The sequence below is a fragment of the Lissotriton vulgaris genome, chromosome 9 (genome assembly GCF_964263255.1).
Source record: "Lissotriton vulgaris chromosome 9, aLisVul1.2, whole genome shotgun sequence".
NCBI classification, from domain to species: domain Eukaryota; kingdom Metazoa; phylum Chordata; class Amphibia; order Caudata; family Salamandridae; genus Lissotriton; species Lissotriton vulgaris.
Window position 1 is genome coordinate 927,130,058 of NC_141697.1, and position 22,807 is coordinate 927,152,864.

Below are 22,807 nucleotides of genomic sequence, written 5' to 3' on the forward strand. Positions count from 1 at the left end.
AGGTGCTGGTGTTGATTGCCCTTGAGGCAGTATCTGCAGCATCTTGGGCACAACGGATGGAAGTATTTGTGATATTTTTACCTTCCTGTATAATTTCATTAGCCCTGTTCTTGTATTTGTCTGGTAGGTTTTGCATTAGGGACTCTAGTTCGTCATAATGTGCCCTGTCGTATCTGGCCAGCAAGGCTTGGGTGTTGACAATGCGCCAGATGTTAGCTGCTTGTGCCGCAGTTCTTTTGCCAGAGGAGTCAAGGAGTTTAGATTCTTTGGTTGGTGGTGAGGCTTCCCCTGTTGTTTGGGAATTAGCACGTTTACTTGCATTGGATACCACAAAAGAATCTAATTGTGCCGGACCTTTAATATAAGATGGGTCTGAAGGGGCAGCTTTATATTTCTTCTCAATGCGGGGATTGAGGACCCTAGCTCTAACGGGGTCTTTAACAATTTCTGTTGCGTGCTTGATGACGTCCTTAAGCATTGGTAAGATGGTTGTAGATCTTTGTGTGTTGTCAAAGGTGTCTAAGAGGAAGTCTTCCTCCACTGCGTCAGTGTGCAAGTCCACCCCATGATATTGTGCAGCCCTCTGGACTAGCAGGTTAAAACCTATGGTGTCCTCTGGTGGGGAAGGTCTGGAAGGATAGGCATCTTCCTGTGGGACATAAGTCACATCAGGGGTGTTGTAATCATCCCATGGATTAGGTGACTGAGTGGTACTATTAGCCTGTGGTGGGTAATGTGCACCTCCACCTCCATCAGAATCTGTGTGTACGTCATCGTCTGGATTAGGAGATGGTGTAGGTGAATGCTGTGTGAGGCAGTGTATGAATAGGAGCAGGTTGGGGAGGTGGAGCAGAAAGGACCCTTAATGGAGAGGTTGCAATGTCTCTCTTTGCAGGGGGAGGAGGTACTGGCACCTCAAGTGGTCTCTTCTTGGAGCTGAGATTCAACTGTCCCGTTTTGGGATCCTTTACAAGTCTTTTGTTGTGGATCCGGTGTAAAAAGTTCTTGTGAGCCAGTTACATCCTTTGGCTTCTAAATTTTCGGCTCCGTAGGTTTTTTAAGCACAGAGAGTCGGCGGTTGGCTTGGGAGTGTGCCCTTTCGAAGTGTCATTTGGGGGAACCTGTTTTTTCGGTTCCAAGGGTTTTTTCGGTTCAGATGCATGTGAATCTGGAGAATTGGCAGATTTTTTGCTCGGCTCCGAGTGCGGTTTTGGTGTCGATGAACCGCTGCCAGTCTTCGGTGCAGTGTGCTTGGGTGTCGAAGCAATGGTCGACGTGGAAGAGGACGATGGCTTTTTCTTCGGTGTCGGTACTGGGTCGGCACCGGAAGTAGGCTGGCTCGAGCCGCCTGAAGGCTTTGTTGTCTTCTTTGCCGGGCCCGAAGGCGGGGCGTTAGAAGCGATGTCTCGGTGTGCACCCGAGCCCGAAGGTGAGGGTGTGACCGGAGCCTTTTTAGATGGTGTCGAGGAAGGGATGGGGGTCGATGGTCTTACTTGCGACCCGTTGAGCTGAAGTGACTTCCTCGACGTCGGAGTCTTCGGCATCTGATGATCCGATACGCTCTTTGGCGTGCTGGTGTTCTGGTACAACGACGCCTTCATCGAAGATGTCTGGAATCGGAGCTGACGAGCGAGCCATAGTTCTTCAAGCTAGTCAGTCCCGGATCGTCTTCTTGGAGCAGAATGAGGCACACGCCTAACAGTCTTTGGCCTTGTGCTCCGGTGAAAGGCACAGGTTGCACACCTCATGTAGGTTGGTGTGGGAAAACTTCAACCCACATTGAGGACACTTCTTGAATGGCGTCCGTTCCATGAGCCAGAAAGTGAGGCCTAGGTAGGCCTTAGTCGGTGACCGTAAACGAAGACTTCGAAGTTGGTAGAGATTCGCATCTTAGATCGCGATCGAGACAATACCGTCGAACTGGGTGAGGATTGCGCGCCGAAGGAAAATTGGTTCCAAACCGGAGCGCAGGAAACACATCCGAGCCCGATGGCGGAAAAAAACAATCTGGTGATGGAGCCGATGCCCATGCGCAATGTGGTCCCAAGGAGGAGTCACCTATCTCGTGACTTCCAAAGAACTTTTCAGGACAACAACAAACTGCAAACATCCGGGCCCAACACTACGTGGCGATCTATGCATAGTGTACAATCTGCAGCTCATATGCCTCGAACACTACTTTTGGCAAAAGGAGGGTATGAAGGACAACTCTACCTTTGGGAATTTAGGTAGAAAGTTCTTATATGAAAAGGCCAGCTTATTTACTCTGCGAAGGGAAGTAATAGCTACAGAAAAGCCATCTTCCAGAAGAGAAACTGCTGCAGACATAACTGCAGGAACTGAAAAGGAAACCCATAAGTCAAGTAATGAAATAGTAAGATCCCAAGAACAGTGGTCCAATCTAGGGCCGGTTACTTCCTTAAACACAGCCATAAAACCTTTAACAGGTCTGCTGTTCTGTTTTTAAAGTAGAGAGCTGCTGCTGCCAGGTTACACATACTGAATAGTGTAGGAAGCTGGCTCTTAAAGTGATATATCAAAAAGTTTACACAGTGTAAACAGTCCAGGGGATTTTGCAAATACACAGTGATTAATAAACGACACATGAAAAATCGTCTAAGTACGTTTTTAAATAGAACTTCTTTTCACTTTAAAAAGTGGATACTTTAGTGTAATTTCTGAACGTTTCCCTATGGAAGGAAGTACAAGTTCTGAAAACAGGCAAAGTACAGCAATTTACAAGACCAATCTCCAGGAGTTAAGGTGAGTGGTGGGCAAAGTGCAAAGCAGCACCAGTAGTACACCACCAGCGGCTCAGGGGCGGGCGGCTGGGTGGGTGGGTTCAGGGTGCAAAACAGCATTGGGAGCCCAATAGGTTTCTAAGGAGATCAGTCACTGCGAAAAGAGGCTGCAGGTTCTGGCTGGAAGGCCAGTCGGCCTGAACCAACAGGGGGGTTCAAGGCTTGCAATGCCTGGGGACCTAGGGACACCTAGGGTCCTTTTCTCCATGGCCCGCGGGCAACGGATGCAGAGGTGACTGAGCATCGGGTTTCCTTACCGGGAGCAATAGAGGGTGGCTGCTTTCACAGACTGCAGGCGATGTTGGGGAACCTGCGGCAGGTGAAATTTGGATGAACTCTAACTCTGAAGGGCTGAAGGGGATTGTTGACACCGGTGGCCCACTTCAAATTGGGCCGGAGGCAACAGCTGCAGTAGTGGCTTCAGGTGTCTGGTTTTAGCAGTTCAGGAGGTCTGAGTCTATGCTTTTGGAGTTTCTGCAGGATGCAGGCAGAACAGGTCCGTTGTTTATGGTAGGCCTTGGTCTTTATCGGAAGCAGGCAGTCCTCATAAGGTTCTGGAGTACCAGCTGCAGGACAAGATGACTTTGGCATAGTTTTAAACAAGGGATGCAGACAGGCTGGTGGGGTTGGTACCAGGTCAGCTGCTGCTTCTCTCCTCGCTGCTTTTGCAGATCTTCGGTGTCCTCTCGCATCTTAAGTCTCCAGGATCTGCTTCTGTGGAACCAGAGCCTCCCCTAAATACTCAATTTAGGGGTGTTAGGGCAGTGTAGGGTAGTAGCCAATGGGCTATTGTTCCATGGGGGTCACTACACACCATATATGACCACTACCTGTGGGAAGTAGACCCTGTCCCAGAATTCCTAAGTATGACATCACAAATATAGATACTTCTGAAAATCGTGTCCACCTTGCAGTAGCCCACATTAGGGGTGGTACTAGCCTGGAGATGGTACACCTACCTGACTAATTCTCCCACCTGTCCAGGTGCCAAGGGGGCCCTGGACAAAGGGGTCGGCTTCCTCTCCTGCGAGCGAGAGACAGATTTGCATTTCAAAGGGAGACAGCCCTTTGAGGCTTGCCGCCCAAGGAAGAATAATCACCAGGTCATCCCGTGGGAGGTGGTGTTACACCCTCTTCTTAGACCAGCTTTTGTTCTGGGTCTCCTGAGAGCAGAGGCCCTCACCCTAGGAGTTCAGCACAGTGTCCCAGGTGGAAGGCTGGCAAAAACCAGTCAGCAAGCACACCAGAGACTGGTAGATTTTTAGAGGGCACATCAAAGGTGCCTTCTGGGTGCATGAACTGGTCAATCCAACACTAGAGTCAGTGTGGGTTTACTAATACAACATGTTTGATACCATATATCCCTATTTTCAGTGAAGCCATCATGTAGCTGGGAAACTCGTTTTCACCAGTATCCAGCAATTTTTTTAAATGGCTTCCCTGCCCACTTGTACTGGCAGTAATAGATCTGACCAGCACCGGGGCATATCTGCTCATGAAGGTATGCCCTGCCTTAGGGCGGTCAGGCCTGCTGTAGGTGTGGTTTGAAAATATTACATGTAAAGTTTGGAAACATGGCGCACAGAGATATGTGACATGTTGTGCTTTTAATTGTCTGCATCAAGGCAAGCAGCCTGTGATAGCCCTGCATATGCTTAGTGAAGGGTCCCCTAGACTGGGTCAATTCGTGCTGCTGCCCTTAGGCACCCTTTTTAGAACCTTAGGCCTTAGGACCAGCGGTACCATTTACTAGGGACTTACAGAAGGTGCTTAATGTTTTTGTCAATTGGGAGAAACATTGTACAGTTTTTGGGAAAGAGCTGTGGTACTGGAGCCCTATCAACTGTCAACAACATTATGTTTATTTAGACTGTGGTCTTTAAACAATTCAAAAGTATTACGGTAAAAACATTCTACAAAACCATTTATAAAAGATTCATTGATTAAAACATTATTTCAAGTAGGTAGCGATAGCAGCATACCTGTCCTAATCAAAAAAAGATAAAAATGTTTACACTCAAAAACACCCAATTTCATAAAAGCTTCATAGTTCATCTATTTATCAGTAAAATTTCTAGAAATTTGATCCCAAGTTTTTTTTAAATCTTTGTATTACCTTTGTAAAATTCCCTAATGCAATTGCGATTTCCATGGTGGGCATTTCTGGGAGTAAGTTGATCGCCTGTATTCGCGTCCTTGTATTATATTTTTAAAATAAAAGGCTACGGCATTGTTTACGCTGATCAAGGATCAACATGCAAACAAAAAGGATATGCAACATGTCCCCCTTTGTACCCAGCCAGCACCCACAACACCCTTTTTGGTCCAACATCTTTGTTTTTAATTCTTCATTTGCCAGACATGGGTTTATACTGATTCGCAATCTTAGGATCTTCTGCCTATAACACGGGTTCGGCAGAAAATCCAGGTAGGGGAACCAATTTTCATTAGACCAGGATTCAATCATAAACTGGACCGATTTTCTCTTGGCCAAGTATTCCATATCTACACTTCTTGAGACTTCTTGCCCCGGATACTTCAAAGCACTTTTAGTGCATTCTACGTTTAGTAAATCTTTGCAAATCTCAACCTTTATATTCGCCCAAACCTGCTCGATTTTCTTCCTATTCATTTTTGCCCATCTTAAATTACTGGATTGGATCTCACTTCTGCACCATTGGGAAACTTTCTGGCCTTTTTCTTTATCCAGCTGTTTCCAAAACCTTAGCAAAGATACTTGGGATTGGACCCCCCACGCTGTTGTTCCTAGCTCTGATCTAACTGCTTGGATCATTGATGACATGGGCAATGACAACCGGGATTTCAAACACGTTCCTTCCTCCAGGTCCCAGACCCCCTTACCGCTCAAATAAAGGACTTCTGCACCATAGAATACCTGTGGGGGGATCATTGCGCTGAATGCCTTCAACAGCGGTCGGTGGGACATATCTCCATAATAGCGGTTAAAGATTTTCAAGCCTGCGATCGATGTATGGGCTTTAACTTTCTGGGCCTCAAGGTGCGTATTCCACTTTAGGGATTTATGAAACCACATCCCTAGGTAGCGATATTCATTAACCAATTCCAATTTCAGATCGCCAACTTGCTATCTTTTTGTCCAAAACCTAAAATTTTTGTCTTCTCCAGATTGTTAAAAAAATTCTTACACAGTATTGTCTAAAGGAATTCAACTTTCTTTGGAGGCCTGATTCGGTCTGATCTAAAATTACCAAATCGTCGGCGTACAATATGCAAGGTACCTTTTTGCCATCCATTCTCGGGCTTGCGCTTCTTTCAACTTCTAAACAAGGCGGCAAGTCCACTAAAAATATAGAGAATAACTGAGGGGCCAAGACACAGCCCTGTCTCAGGCCATTTTGAATAGGTATTTTGGTGTCAATGACCCCTCAGTATCCTTGATTACTTGAGCCCAATTATCTTGATGTAGTTCCTTTATTATGGCCAGCAGATCTTTCGCAATGTTATTTACAAGTGTTTCCCAAAGACAATTCCGATCTACAGAATCAAATGCTGCACGAAAGTCCACGAAGCAACAGCAAAGCTTCCCATTTTGTTCTGTGGACTTTCGTGCTATTGCCGATAGGGCAAAACAGTGATCAATCGTAGAGTGTCCTTCTCTAAACCCACCCTGCTCAGTAGGGACTATAGAGCACTCCTCTACCCATCTGTTTAACCTAATCAGGACTATCTTTGAAAAAAACTTTTCCGCCATTGTCTAGGAGATTAATCAGCCTATAGTTTTGTGGCTCCTTCATGCTCCCTTTTTTATGGATAGGCTTGATTACAGCACCCTTGCAGTTCATTGGCATTCTCCCTTCTTCCAGTATTATTTGGAACAGATGGGAAAAAATTTCGCCCACCACTTAATTTCGGACTACAGAATTATTCCCGGAAGATTGTCTGGCCCTGCAGCCCGTTAGTTTTAATTTCAATATTTTACTTTCTACGTTCTGTGGCGAAAAGTCTATTCTAAAATCTTCCGATGGCACTGTCCAATGTTGGGGTTCTTCAACTACAGGGTCACCTCGTGTTCCATACAATTCCTTTAAATACTTCACCCAGGCTGCCTCACTGACTACACAGTTCAGTGCTCATATCGAGGGAGCTGACGCTGTTTTTACCAGCTTCCAAAACGGTCTTAGGTTAGCAGGAACCGAGTACACTTTCAGTTGAAAACAGATCATTTACTAGGCAAAAAGTAGGGGTGACCCTATCAAAAAGGGGCACTTTCCTACAAATAGGCCGGCACTGATTATTGGAGGTAACAATTACTTGGACAGTGACAGTAAAGGGCTGTACTGTTAGAAAGTTACAGTAGTGATCATATCACTATCATTTAGCTGCACAGCAAAGTCATGTGGTAAGTTTTCTAGGCTTAAAAATTCTAGGAACTTCAGGTGCCAAATCACCTCAGGTGCCCTTATGTCCCCCTGCCCATTCTCATTTCTGTGATGTGTGATCACGTGCATGCACTAAAGCGAGCAACACAATAGAAAAAGGGATGGAAGTATTCTATTTGAGAAAATATATAATAGCAACACAATACTGTGGGGTCTCTGCTAACAGCACTTTATCCAAATTGGCCTCAGCAGCCTGCTCAAGCCTTTTCTCAGGACCTCTAAACAAAAAACATTTTTTTCTCATGGAGGCAAGTGAGTTACGAGGGCTCTTTTACTTTCGCCTTCATTCAGAGTAGTTTTCCTCTTCTTCTGACTCAACCGCTTACTGCCATTGTGCTGTCACCAGCTAACAGTCTCATCCTGCAGGGCTCTGTCTGAAACTAATAAACACCTTAAGCAGTACCTCTGCTGGAAGCTGTTCCTCCCCAATAATGAGGCTAGTTTGAAATGAGTATGTCATTGCAACTTTTTCCCCACCTGCGCGTCCTTGTTAGCTTGAAAGTTCATGCAGTAATATTTTGTGAAGGTGCGCACAGGAAGACCATGTAGCCACCATGCAGATGCAGTTTATAGACATGTCAGCAATGAAAGCAAGTGCATCTCCCTTCTTTTATGGTACAGTGTGCCCTTGGATTTTCTCCAAGCGCCACTCCTGCTGTACTGTAGTAGGTCTTGATAGTTCGGACTATCCATCTTGCGATAGTTAAGTTGGTGACTGGAGAACCCTTGTTTAGCAGGACCCAAAAAAATATGAAAAATTAATTTGTTTCTCAATTGTTTTTTCTTCCTCTAGGTAACATACGACAGCTCTGCCAATATCGAAGATATGAAGGGACCTTTCTGCTTGTGATGTTGGTTGTTGGACAAACGCAGGTAACTGAATGGCTTGGCTGCCACTTTTGGGAGAAGCTGTGGGTTGGTATTCATTGCCACTCAGTCTTCGTGTATTTCCAGGTAAGGTTTGTTGCTGTGTCTGAAGTTCACTACACCTTCGTAAAGGCTTTATGGTAATTAAGAAAGAAGTTTGACTTAGGTACTTTCATCAGCTGTCAGCATTTGGTTTAAGTTCCACATGGGTGTGGGGTCGACCTTAGAGGAGCTATGCTCTTTGCTCCCTACAGTAATCTCTAAATAAAAGGTGCGATGAAAAAACACTTCCTAGGGCACCCCTTGTGTACACTATGACTGTCAAGTGTACCTTAAATGGAGTGTAGGAAAGCCCCTCATATCAGGCATGAGAGGTGCTTGACAAGCACTGTATCTTGTGTCCCTTTTTTAGAAAGTCCTTGTCTGTTACACCAATGCATTAACCAGTTCTAATTTGTGGTGTAGATTTGTGTGTGTTAGTACTTCTGGTTTCCTTTAGGAACCTCATGCACTTTAGAAGTAGCCAGAGAGGACTAAACTCTGGGTCTTTAAGCGCCATGCCACTAGGCTGTTGGTGGGTTTGGTTTGGGTGGTAAAGCTGGCCCATTTGTATTATTGTTACGGAGTCCAGATGAGCTGGCAGACTCATAACCCGATCCTGTGCCATCTCCACCAGGTCAAAGAATCATGTTTATCTGGACAACTGGGGTGCTACCAGGATTAGTCTCATGGGTGCTTGCCTGCTTTTCTCGAACACCAGTGCAATTAGTAGGACAGGGGAGAAAATCATATGAAAATTTCTGTGACCATTCCCTAGTAACCAGTGATGTGGGTGGTGGACCTGTGCACGACGGAGGGCCGGTCTGTGGCTGATTGGTGTGGCTGGGGTAAAAAAGGCTCCTATTCCTTTTTTCGAATGATTTGGGCTGTACATTGCCTGACGCCCTACGTGTGCCCCCTAAGGAGTCCCCTGAAGGGGATGAGGTTTGTCCCCCTCCTCCCCTCTTCCTTGAGGGGCACCGGAAGCAGATTTTTGATACTGCGTTTCATTCTCTCTCCGCATGTGCGGCCCCTGTGGATGCTAACCCCCGCCCCCAATCTCACTTTACAGCTGCCACAGTCCAGGTTTCATTGTGCTGTTTTGTTTTTCCTTTGGTGAGTTCTTCCCTATTGGAGTTGTACTGTATACTTCATATACTCCTATGTGTCTATGTTTTGTATGTGTATGTGTTATACTGTGCCTGGGTTAGTCGCTGCACCAGGTAGCAATGCAAACATGAGTTTAGCTGGGTTTTGAATTGAGGGATGATTCTAGCATTGTTTATTGCTCTTTTTCCCCCCTTTATGTAGCAACATATGCTGTACCTATTTTTTTGTAATTCTGAATAAAGACTAGTTACAAAAAAAACCTGATGTGGGTGACTGGATGCAAAGCTTTGACAGTTTGTTCTCTTGAGTTGTGAAGAGATCTGTTTGTGGTCTGCCAAGCTCACGAAAGATTCTATACATTTATGCATGCATGGTAGGTGCGTTACTTGTGTTATCCTTCTCCGATATGGCCCATAAGCATAAGCTTATGTCCTGTACTATCTTGGACAGCACATGAACCTTGTCCCTCCCTGCGTTGTGGTAGAACATGACCGTTATGTTGTCTGTCGAGATTTGAATTGTGTTCACCCTACCTGTGTCTGGCAGGCTTTTTAGAGCGAAGACAACAGTGTTCAGTTCTAACACATTTATGTTTTGCACTGCCGCCTCCTGCTGTATAGACCCTTGATGTTCAGTTTTCCCAAGTGGGATTCTCATCTCATGTGGGATGCATCTATTGTGATGGTTGCAGAGTAAGTTGGCTGTTTGTAAGGTCTGCTCACCATGATTGTGTTCCACAACTGTAACTCTTGCTGTACTGTGTGTGAGCACTAGATCTTACCAACTCTCATTTGCATGTAACCACTGCTGCTGCAGCCACTCCTGGAGTGAAGTCTGTAAGGGCGTATTAGAAGTATGAAAGAAGCCATCATGCGCATTAGCTTCCCTACTGTACTGACAGTCAGAGGTTGACCTTTTTGTGCAGATGATATTGCTATGTCAGTGCCTGGATCCTCTTTGCCCTTGGGAAGGCTTTGGCTGCCGTGAAATTTGGACATGTTCCCAGAAATGTCTGCCCCTCTCTGGGACCGGGGTCAGTTTTTTCTCGGTTCAGAGAAAACTCTGGCCTGAGGAATGTCTATTCCAGAGCCAACCAGTAGATGGTGAAATAATCCTCAGCATATGAATCCAAAAAATATTAAAGTCGAAAAAAGCATGGATCACTCATGGCAAATCATTTTCCTTAAACCCTCAGCACAGATTTGTCCCTAAACTGCAGTGCCCAGAACTGGTAATGTACTGGGTCTACAATGAACTGCAGGAACTTCCCATGTACACTGTTCGTATGCAGGTTCATGTCGGTATCAGATCTGTAGTTGTTATAGAATCCCCTTTTTTGTAGGTGCAGACTGACCTCCTGTAGTGTTGCCATCTTGAACTTGTGTCTTGATTGACTAGTTAAGTGTGCGTAGATCTAGGGTGGGTCTCAGTGTCTTGTCCTGTTTTGGTACTAGGAAGTAAACTAAGCACAATGCCAGGTACTTTTCTCTTGCTGATACTTATCACCTTCTTAAGAGATCTGTGATCTGGCTGCAGATGCAGCAGTTCTTCCTTGCTGAGGTTCTTGTTCTGATCATTGTGGGGATTTCAGAATAGTTCTATGCAATAGCAATGTTGGATAATGATTAGGATCCACATGTCAGAGGGGATGGTCTTCCATCACTGCAGGAATCCTCCAATCCTGCACCCTACTGGTATGGTGTGTGGGGTGGGCATTTGCAAGTCACATGCGGACTGGTCTATACCCTGTTGGATTATTCCTCTCTCACTTGCCCCCACTTGAAAGGGCTGTCTTGGTAAAGTGTGACACAGCAATGGTTCTGGTGAAGCATGTGTGCCAATCTGCAGTGTGAAGTTGGCTTGAGTGGTGGAAGAATCTGATCCTCACCTTGTGGGCAATTTTTTCATGGGCATTATCTCTCCTCAGACAGAGCCTCCGAACTGCAGGGGGCTCTTCGCTTCTCCAGTCTTCTTGTCCTTTAATCTTTGCAGTGATTTGTTCACAGCGTTTCCAAAGTGACTCTCCCCTGTGAAGGGCATGCTGATCACTGCTGCTTGCACTTTCTGCTTGACGCCAGACACCCTTAGACAGAAGTGCCTCCCTAGGGTGACTACAGCGCTAGCTGACTGCTGGCTGTGCCACACAGTCTAAAGCGGACTTCAGACACAGATGAACACTAGTTTTGCAATCCTGAATTACTGTCTTTGTTCTCATTTCATACTAGTCTGGGAAGTGTTTCGACTAGCATGTTGTATAATGTCATGATGTGGGATTAAGGGTTTCGAGGGGGTAAGTGTCAACACATTCCTCAGGGGAATCCGGGTCAAGATATTACCACCTCTCCTCTGTTTCCAGTGTGTTGCTCAAACAATCCCAATTCCATTTTCTATTCATATTAAAATAATGCTTCCTCTTGGGGTTGTAAAGTGGGCAGAGCACCAGCTATGTGTGCTCTTCTTCCATCAGAGGGATATGAAAGGCTTTAAAAGGAGTCATTGAAAAACTCATTCCACTTCACAAGCGCTTCAAATTCAGCTTTAAAGTTGAGTTTCTTTCTTTCAACATTTAGAACTTTTTAGTATTCAGAGTCGAAGTATTTCTTTTTGCTGAACATGCTCATGAGATTTCTTGACCCTCCCATGATCTTTATTGCCTTTCAGAATTGAGGCCAGTTCAAGGCGCTAGTGCCAACAAGGTCTTTCAACTCTGACCCGATGGGTCCTTTGTTTGCTTTTGCTTCCCCCTCGATGGCCAGTGTTTTTGGCCAAGGGCAGCCTTCAAGGACTTCGAGTCTGAGGATTTCAGCTCAGCTCCACTGCACTCATGTGGTATTAAGAGGTGCCGTTTTGTGTTGCTCTCCTTTGACGCCCTCTATGGCAGCTATCACTCAACCAAGACACCTTCCTTGCGTCAGAGCCTTCCACTTGTGCCAGTTCTACTTTTTCTGCCTTTTCCTCACCTCTCATCAGCCCCAGGTCTTGGAACAAAGATTCTGCTGAGACGGTGCCATGGCCTAGTATGCCCCCCTTTGTTTCACACTAGTCTTTAGGGCAGGGGTCTCCAAACCAGTCCTGGAGGGCCGGATCCATGCCAGATTTTTAAAATTACTACATGTATCTCAATGGGGATATCCAAAAAATCTGGCATGGATCTGGCCCTCCAGGACGGGTTTGGAGACCCCTGCTTTGGGGTCTTGGGCAGAAATTCAGTGCACGGTTGACATCACTTTAAACTATGGTCTTTCAGCAGACAAAGCTTACACATTTTCTGGCAGTCTTTCTGGGTGAACTTGTGATGGGACTTTGTGCAGAATCTAAAGAGCGTATCCTCTATACAGGTTGTTCATTTTCCAACTCCCATGGCTGAGGTCTTGGACACTACCGAAGGCATCCAAAAGGTGTCTACTTGTTGCTGTGAACATATGTATGAGGGGACATCAGAATCCTTGCTAGAACTTGGGGCTGAGAGAGCTTGCCCAACAATCAGACGAAAGGTGATGGGAGAAATGCTTGCAAATCTGTACTCCGCTTGTTCGTAACAGGAGCAGTCCATTCCAAACTGCCAGAAATGGAGCCCTCCAGAAGAGAACAGATACACTTGCTTTTGCTCTCATCTTGAGGCGGCCCCAGCTAGCAGTTCAGAGTGGACTGTTACCATATGGAGAAAGGTCAATACCGATATGTAAAAGGCAGGCCTCTGGCTTAAGTGAGAGGGGGCAACAACTATGGGCTGTAATGCCACTCAGAGTGACATGTCAGTGGTTTAGACTATTTACAAGTATTGTTTACATCACCTTTTTGGAGACTGTTAGTAAGCTTGAAGTGGTCAAGCATATGCCCATATGAGGGTCCTTCACGCAGCGTGCCACAGGATCCAAGACATAGCTCACTGACTAGGCTTAATAGGACGAAAACCTACCAGAGGTTGCTTGTGTGCCTTCTGAAGGGGGCCATACCTAGCAGTTGAGGATGGGCTGTGCCCAGGGTCAGTAATGATTTTTCCTTAAGGTGGAAGCTCAGTCTAGAGTTACACAATGGGTGAAAAATGTTGAGTATGAATGCTACACAGAATGACTGCCAGTGGTTTTAACAATTTGCTGGTATTCCTCCCATCACCTTTTGTGTGTCTGAGGCCCATCATACATGCTTTACAGAAGTTCACTCATTTTTCAAGAGAACCGCTAAGCTCAAGTGTGGCCTATTACCCACTGAGCTCTTACCTGTGTTTTCTGTAATAAGCATGTTGATGTATGCAGGGTAGCACCAGTGGATTAAGGAAATTAGGAAGTATATATAACTTGTTTTAGTCCCGGGTAAGCCTGGATAGCACCAACCACAAATACATTTTTATAAACACTAGTCTGTATACAGGATACCATGCCAAGCAGAGCAGCCAAGCTGAAGCTCAGAGACAAATGATTACACAGTAAGGTAAATGCTACTTACCCAGTATGCATCTGTTCTTGGCATGTAGAGCTGTAGATTCACATGCTTTGTATAGCCTGCCATCTAGTGCTGGTTCTGGATGTTTGTACTTTGTTTTTGTCCGAAGAAGTCTTCTCCAGTCACAAAGTTGGTGACTCCTCCTTCCGGTGATAGTGTGCAAGTACATCAACTCCTTTGTTAGATTGTTTCCCCGCAGAGGATCATAATCGAGTTAGACAGAGTAGTAGAAAAAAATGTCCATATATATATATATATATATATATATATACGTATCTCAGTAAGATGTCACTGCAACAGGTATAGGTACCCGGGGAGGCGGGTGGGTGCATGTCAATCTACAGCTCTACATACCAACAGATGCATACTGGGTAAGTAGTATTTTCCGTTTGAGGCATGTGAGCTGTAGATCACTGCTATATAGTCTATGCAAAGCATGTGATCTCCCAAAGCGGTGGCTAACCTGTAGCTGTTGCAGTATTTTGAAATAGTGTACATAAAACTGCTTAGACCACACTAGCTTGCTGTTTGTTAGCATATCTCCACAATAGTGTTTCGTGAATGTGTGAGGTGTAGACCATGTTGCAGCTTTGCAAATGTCATCTAAGGGTATATTTCCTAAGAATGCCACAGAAGCCACTAGATTGTATGTAGAGTGCACTCTAGGGGGAATTGCCAATGTTAGTTTTGCTTTTGCCTAGCATGCTTGAATGAATTAGACTATCCACCGTGAAATACCGGATTTGCATATGGGATTGCATTTATGTGGTGGAGCAAAAGCCACAAATAGTTGTTTCATCTTACGGAAAGGTTGTATCCTTTCTATATAGTAGAGTATTGCTCTTTTCACATTTAGAGTGTGTAAAGTACATTCTGCTACAGAATCTGGTTGAGGGAAGAACACAAGCAACTCAACAGATTGGTCGATATGAAAGGCAGAAATGACCTTGGGTAGAAATTTAGAGTTGGTCTGAAGAACCACTTTATTTTGGTGTACTTGTAAAAAATGGTTCTTCTATGGTTAGTGCCTGAAGCTCACCTACTCTCCTCAGTGATGTGATGGCTATGAGGAAAGTTACCTTCCAAGGAAGAAATTGCAGCTCACATCTGTGAATTGGCTCAAAGGGTGGACCCATCAGTCTGGTGAGGACAATGTTGAGATTCCACACTAGCACAGGTGGAAATCGTGGGGGAATTACTCTTTTAAGTCCCTCCATAAATCCTTTAATGACAGGCACTCTGAAGAGAGACAGAAGCAGCAAGATGTAAGCGTATGGATGTGTACGCTAAATTTGAATGCAGCAGATGTAATAAATAGCATATAATATTTTGAACTGAAGCATCAAGCGGGTTGATCTGATTGGTAATACAGTATATGACAAATCGCTTCCTCCCTCTGCTACAAAGCAAGCTCTTGTGGTAGGACGTCTAGCCTCTTTGATGATACTCGTGCAGTCTGGCGGGAGATTGAGGTAGCCAAACTCTAAGACTTCAGGTGCCAGATCGAATGGTTGAGATGACTGGGATCTGGATTTCTTCTCTCCATGGCTCTGCGTGAAGAGATTGGAAGTAATATGTAGTTTTTGGTGAGAAACTATTGAGATGAGAGCTCTAACAGAGTTGTGAACTAGGGTTGACGGGCCCATGTGGGAGATAACTAGGATTAGTGTCAGGGACGCCTGAGTTTCCGAACCACTAATGGAATGAGTGGGAGAGGCGGAAAAGGGTAGGCAAATATCCCGGACCAATTCATCCATAGTGCATTGCATCTGGACAATGGGTGTGGGGACCTGGATGCGAAGCTTCTGCATTTTGCGTTTAGGTTTGTGGCAAACAGATCCATGTATGGGAAGCCCCACATCTGAAAGAATGGGAGGAGAACTTGAGGGTTGAGTCCCCATTTGTGGATCGGTCGTCTTTGACAACTGAGCAGATCTGCAATCTGATTGTTAACTCCTGGCAGATGTTCTGCGAGGAAACACATTTTGTGATGTATTGTCCATCTCCAGATGGTCTGAGCTAGTTGTGACAGCTGGAGTGTGTATACCCCATGTTTCTGTATGTAGTACATTGCTGTCATTTTTGGACAAATCATGAGAGCTTCGCCTACTAGATGAACTTGAAACGCTCTGAGAGCTAGAAAAATTGCTGGCAGCTCTAGATTATTTATGTAAAGCTGCTTTTGTTGCAAGTTCCACATGCCCTGACTTGTGTGTGTTTGGAGATGAGCTCCCCAACTAGGGAGGGATGAGTCTGCTGTTCGCACTATCTGTGGAACTGGGTTGATGAAGGGCTGCCCTTTTGAAAGGTTTTGTTGATTCCACCACTGCAGAGAGCGATGGGTGTGGCCTTCTACCAACAGTAGATCTGAGAACAGACCCTGAGCCTGGTTCCACAGACTTGCTAAGCATTCCTGCAGGGGACGCATTTGAAGTCTTGTGTAAGGGACTATTAGGATGAAAGATGCCATCATCGCTAGTAACTGCATGAACACTTGACCTGGCAATGAGTGTAGAGGCTGAAACCGAGAGTAGCGTCTGCATATTGCGGACTTTGACCAGATTGGGGTAGGCCAGAGCCTTTTGTGTATCTATAGTGGCTCTCAAATACGCTTGCGTGTTGTATGGTTGGAGATGGGACTTGGACAGATTTACTGTGAATTCAAGATCGTAGAGCAACTGTACTGTTTGGTGAGTGTGACGTAGACAGCTTTGTTGCGAGCTGGCTTTTATGAGCCAGTCGTCCAAGTATGGGAAGACATGAATGTGTTGTCATCGTAGAGGAGCTGCAACTACTGCCAGACATTTGGTGAAAACCTTGGGTGCAGTAGTTACTCCGAATGGAAGTACCTCGAATTGATATTGCTGGCCCGCTACCCCGAATCTTGGGTATTTGCATTAAGCAGGGTGTATTGGTATATGGAAATAGGCATCCTTTAAGTCCAGAGTGGACAGAAAGTCGCCTTGCTGAAGGAGCAGGAGCACTTTTTGGAACGTCACCATACGAAAGTGGTCTGACTGAATGTATAGATTTAGTTCTCTGAGATCTAGTATAGGCCTGAGAGAGTTGTCCTTCTTTGAAATTAAGTACAGGGAGTATACACCGGCCCCTTGATATTGTAATGGGACTGGTTCTATAGCTCCTTTTTCTAACAGAGAGAGAACTTCTTGCTTGAGAAGGTGGAGATGTTCTTGTGACATTGTGTGTGATCTTGGAAGAATGTTTGGGGGAGTGTCTGTAAGTTCCAGGCAGTAACCATTTTGGATAGTTTGTTGAACCCATTCGACTGAGGTGATTGTATTTCAGACAGGTAGAAACAGGGATAGACGTCCCCAGACAGGAGTGGAATGATAGGGGGGTAGCGGAAAGAAGTCACTGCTTCTTGTTTGCGGGGGAAGTGCATGTTGAGTTGCCTCTGTCTCTTCCCTTACCGCTGGTCCTCTAAACCCACATCTAAAATAGCCTCTTGATGATGGCGATTGGTTGTTGTCCTTGTAAGAGGAGGAGGGATTATCTGTGGAAATCTTTTTGGAGCCACCCCTGTAAAAGGAACGACAAATGGATACCCTATGTCGTCTGTGCCTGTGACGTAAGCGAGGTCACATAAGTCCCACCCCATCGCGCTTACATCAGTTTTCTTTGGAGAACTTTTTCTGCGCGACAACGCAGCGCCATCAGACAAAACTGTGAGAATATAGGAACAGTGTGCGAAAGAGTAAAAAGGCGATGGTAGGGAACAACCCCAGAAGAAGCAGTGCTAAACACGTCAGTACCCCAAGCAGGGAAAAAGAATAAGGAACAGAGCATAGCCCTGAACAGCAACCCTACCAGCACCAAGATGGCCATCCGCGCAGCCCCCCCGACGCCGAAAAGGGCAGCTCAAGGACCCCCAGAAAGAACAGTCACGCGCCCTGCAGGGATAGACGGTACCCGAAAGGGAACAAGAACTCAGGGACCATGTCCCCCACAGGGAGGAGAGGAAGAACTGAGTGCAAGGCCCACTGGAAGAAGCGGACAAGGCAAGGAAGGCTGTCCCATCAAAGCGCCAGTAAGGCACAACGGTGCAGAAAAACAGCAGGTCAGCACCAGCAAGTGCAGCCCGACTCTGAGAGCACCACGGAAGGATTTACTCAGGGCAAGTCAGACATCAGCTGACAACCAAGAGCAAGAAGGTGAGAGGGGTCCGGACACGCTCCAGGGAGGAGTCTGCACCCATAGTCCAGAGGATGTGGAACCGGGCAGAACCAAGACGCGGGGCTGCCTACAGCAGGTCAGACCAGGCGAACAGCGCAGTGACCCCGGAGAAGGACACCCTGGGGCTGAACTCAAGCCATCAGCAAGAGGATTGCATCTGCAACATACCTTAACGCCACGGAGCACAGAGGCCCAAAGGCAAACAACTCCCCAGCGCATAACAGAGCTATATAACAGCTACCACTGCCACACATAGGGCATGTTACGTCCCAAAACCTGGGAACCTCTTGGGAACAAACGTCCAAAGCAGAGGGCAACAGGAAAAACCTTTGGAAAAACCCACAGAAGGCTTGTCAAGCAGCCAGAGAGAAAAACCGCAGGCCTAGTCTCAGGGCCAGCATGGTGTAGAAAACTCAAAGCAAAAACAAACCGTCAAGAAGTGCTGGTCAGCGGCCAACAGAGCCACAGTCCCAATAATGAGGACTCGAGTGGCCATGAAGCACAAACACAACTGGGGCGACCTGCCCCCACGAAAGAACACCTCCAAGAACCAGATCAAGTCACAGTTCACTGAGGGGGAGAAGGAGGAGGAGGAGGAGGAGGAGGAGGAGGAGGACGGAGCCCCGCCAAGAACCTCTGAATGGCCGAGTCCGCAAGGGCGTGGAGCAAAAGAGCACCATCAAAGGAAAGGTCCAAAAGCAGTTCCCGAACATTCTCCGGGAACACACTGTCTCGAAGCCAGGCATGGCGACAAAGAGCAACCGAAGAAGCCATGGCACGACCCAGCACCTCCGAGATGTCCAGAGCGGAACGAAGAATAAACACCGCAAGCTCCCAGCCATCAGCGCATGATGCCTCAGATCAACACAGGCACCGCCGAGTCCCACAAACAAGAAGTGGCCCTAGCAAGGACACACAGCGTGTTAAAGGTCCGCAGAGCCGCACTGGTTGAGGCGAACACATTACGCCCCCAGGAGTCCAGCCAGCAGGCCTCCCAGGACGGGGCAAACAGCGTCGGTAGAGAAGGAAAGGCATTCTGCAAAAGGGGGCCCCAGATAGAGGGGTGGAGGGAAAGAGAGAGAAGAATGGAGAGAACCCTTGAAGGAAAGCAGCAGCTCCCAACCACCAGAGCCCTGATGGAAAACCTCCAGAAGATGGTCCACGGGGAACTGGGTAGCTGGACCCATGTGTAAAATTCCAACAGCCGTCGAAACAGCGCAAGTGAAGGCTGCACCCGCCTCCTTAGGGCCTCGCGGAGGGGAAAGCAGCTCCTCAGTAGGTGACGGCTGCAAGCTAAGATGGCCATCCCCCAAGCCAACCGGAGGGAGAAAAGGCCAGGTCCTGAAAGAAGAGACCGAGGAGTGGGGGACCTGTGGCTCCTCTGGTGAAGGCCACGGAGACGGCGTGGAGCCGCCCTTAGCCGACGCCGGGGAAAAAGCCACGACGCATCTGCCCGTCTCTGGGGAGGATGACACCAACAAGCGCCAAACCTCCGGAGAAGAGGCGTCCGAGGATGAGGCAACGACCCAACGCCGTCCGGGTACCATAGAGTCCGCAATCTGAGGCAGAACATCGTCGTCCGACGCCAGGGGAGACGCCCGAACGACCTCTGCCACAGCGCTCGGCGCAGGAGACAGGGGCTGGGCCAGAGCCGAGGTGGCGAAGGAGCGGCGCCGGACTAACCTCCGACGAGGCAGCCGCCTGCATGGAGGAACGAGAGGGACCTGGGGAGGGACAAGGAGTCCCCAGTCAGCCTCGACCTGTGACGGGACGAGAGGGGCCCTCCGCCGACCCCTGTGGCGCCACCAGGGTCAGCAGATGCCAGCGCCGAAGCGGCGTCAGCTCGGCCTCAGACAAGATTGCCTCCTGTCCAGAGGACCGAGAGGGGCTTGGGGGTGCGACCCGAGCCCCGCAACCTCCTGAGACACCACAGGCACTCCAGCGGGCGTTTGCAGCGTAGCAGAGGCGCACTGGTCCGAAGAATGGACCCCCGAAGGGCGCACTCCAATGGCATCACATCCTCCAAGCCTAGATCCGAGCCAGTCGGCACCAGGGCCGAGCCGCCGGCCATGCCGCCGGCCATGCCACGGAGGGCCAAGCACAAAGCAAGGGATCAGCTGAAGTCCCAGGAAGGGAAGGAGAAGAAGCCAGAGAGGCCTGCAAAACCACCGCATATGTCTCCATCTGGGCTCTTATCGCCCCCACACTGGGAAACGGTGGAGAGGGGACGACACGCGGGGCCGCAACACAGGCCGAAAGCCCATGCCCCCAACAGGGAGGAAACCGACCCTGGGGGACAAACTGCGACACTTACCGACAGGATAGCGATGCTCCTGTGACCTCGAAGAGCAGCGATATTGATGAGGTAAGTAGTGGGTTCGAGAACCCTCCGCAGGGGCCGGGTGGGGTGATGACACTGACCCAGACATGCGGGCCGAAAGAAGTTTCATCCGGCGCTCCCGCCGGGACTTCGGTTTCATCTGCTGGCACGCCTCACAATCAGTGGAGTCATGGTGTTCCCCCAAACACCATAGGCAGGTGAGGTGAGGGTCTGTCGCAGACATCAGGCATCCACAAGACTAGCACGTCTTAAAGCCTGAAGGCATTCGCACACTGTCCACACACACACGCAATAGCGTAAAGGGAAAAAAGGGGCCTAAACAGGCCAGAGCACGATCCAGATCCGCATTGCACGCGGAAAAGAAAAAAACTGACGTAGGCGCACCGGGGTGGGACTTATGTGACCTCAGTGAAGTCACGTGCGCGAACAAAAAGTTTTCCGAAACAAGTCTCAAGCCGTGGGATAATTCTACGTGAAGGAATCTGCGGCTAGATGTCTATCAGAACCGGGTCGCAGCAATTCACATCCGAAACCGATGGCTGAAAAAAACAATCTAACAATCGATTCAATGCCCATGCACACCATCACCGAAAGGAGTCACCTACTCCTGACTGGAAAAGACTTCTTCGAACAAAAACAAAAAGCGCAAACATCTAGACTCAACACTAGATGGCAGGCTATGCAGAGTATGTGATCTACAGCTCACATGCCTCAAACATAGGGTTTAAGCCACAGGCTCAATTGGTGACTCCAAGAGATAAGAAGCGAGCCAGCTGAAAGCACAGAGTCATGCAGTATTACAAGAAGCCACAGAGCCACATTTTGCTGCCCTTTCTCCTTTTTCACCGATTCTATAGGTCTCTTACTACCTAAGAGGCAAGATAACAGTTTCAGCTGCTGACACTCGCCTTGCTGATTGATAAGAGGAGAGAAACTGGTGGGCGATTTAGCACAAGCACAACAGATAAAAGCTGCAAAGTTGCAAAAATTGAATGGAAATACTTAAAGTAGGTATGGGCAGGTGGTGATCTGCAAATTACATCAGGCAGCTACATGGCAAGTAAGGCATTCAAGTTATGCAATATAAAGGCATCTTCAGCTCAAGCTAGGGTACGCTGTAGAAGACCAGAGGGAGTTGTCACACATGGGTTCAGTGTTTTGGTCAAGCTACAGAGTGTTGACCAAGGCACAAGGCCTGATGGGAACACCATCCAGAAGTTGAGCTGTAAGCAATATTGTGAGTGACAGTATTGGTACAACTCTCACCCACCTGCCCGCAATCTCTAGGTGCTGGGTATAAAAAACTACCCACCTAAAGAAGCTTATTAGAGAAAATAATGTCTAACAGTGACGAGTTCATAGTAAAGATGTCTGAACAGGAAAATATTGCACAAAGCATCAGCCTTTTCTAACATTCAGGCCAGTGAAGGGGGAAGGCAATTATAGAACAATAGTTCACAAGGGCTGTGATAAACAAGTGTGTCTGATGGGGCAGTTTCCAGTGACATAAGGACCAGACAGTCCTTGATTGATAAGATAAGTTGTTGAATTACTGGATCAAAGATCTTGTGTTATTGCTGGATACGCCATGTATGCAAGGAGTCTAAAATTGAATCAATAGGTTACAGGCAGGTTAGACCTGATGAGATCTCTTCCAGCAGACTCACAGGAGTAAGTTGGAGTTTGTTAGAATGAAGTAGCTGGGCAGTTGCAATGTTCTTGAAATTGAGATTAAGGGGAATATAGCAAATTATGGCTTTACTAGTCCCAGCTGAGCATACTGGTTCACTGATAAGATCAGAAGCCACCTGCATGGTCACATCAGATTCGGTATGGCTTACTAACAAACAAACTTGAAAAAAACTTCAGCACTGCTATCAGCATTAGCCTTAAATGCAGACAGTTGCACTCTGCAGAAGTCAGTCGCCTTACCACGATACACTGTTCTAGGTGGCCCATGACATGCGTTGAGGCATTTTGTAAACACTCTAAGTCAATGCATTGTCATATGAAAGTACCATGAAGTGTAAATTCTCATTTAAGTCCTTATGTAGAAGTATTTTCTGCGCTGTAGCTGAATGAACATTCATAGTAAAGGGAAAGAGTATGCCCATATGCTTAAAACATAGAATCTTTCTTAGATACTTCACTCAGCTTCTGACACTCAAACACAGGACTCCAACTTATTCACTTCTGTACCAAAAAGGGGGAAAACACCCATTGTTTGCCAATGTAAGGGTAATTTTTCATCGAATTATGCTTTGGTATGAAAATGTGTGACACCTGTCTTGCCATGTGAAAAGGTTGAGCTTACTAGAAGATATTGTTCTTCATTTCTGTATGAACCCTGCTTTCTTTCCTACTACCAGGGTACAAAAGCACTGAGGACGGCAAAAGCAGTGGCAATTTTTGCTCGTAAACTGAAGTGCAGAGGCACCAGAAGCCTTGTTCTTCTCAGGTGTTGTGTATTAATAATTTCGCCCTCTGCTGGTAAAAGGAAATAGCAGATTATTGGTTCTCTCTAAATTTTTTGCAGGTCTTTCAGATCTGTTGCTAATGCCTGGAATGGAGGAGAATTTATTAACATTAAG

General features: G+C 47.0%; 1 protein-coding gene across 1 annotated transcript in view; it reads right to left on the reverse strand.

Moving 5' to 3' along the window:
- LOC147692541 (alpha-actinin-4) overlaps nt 1-22,807 on the reverse strand; it is a 335,353-nt gene that overhangs the window by 80,565 nt on the left and 231,981 nt on the right. The window lies entirely within an intron of this gene.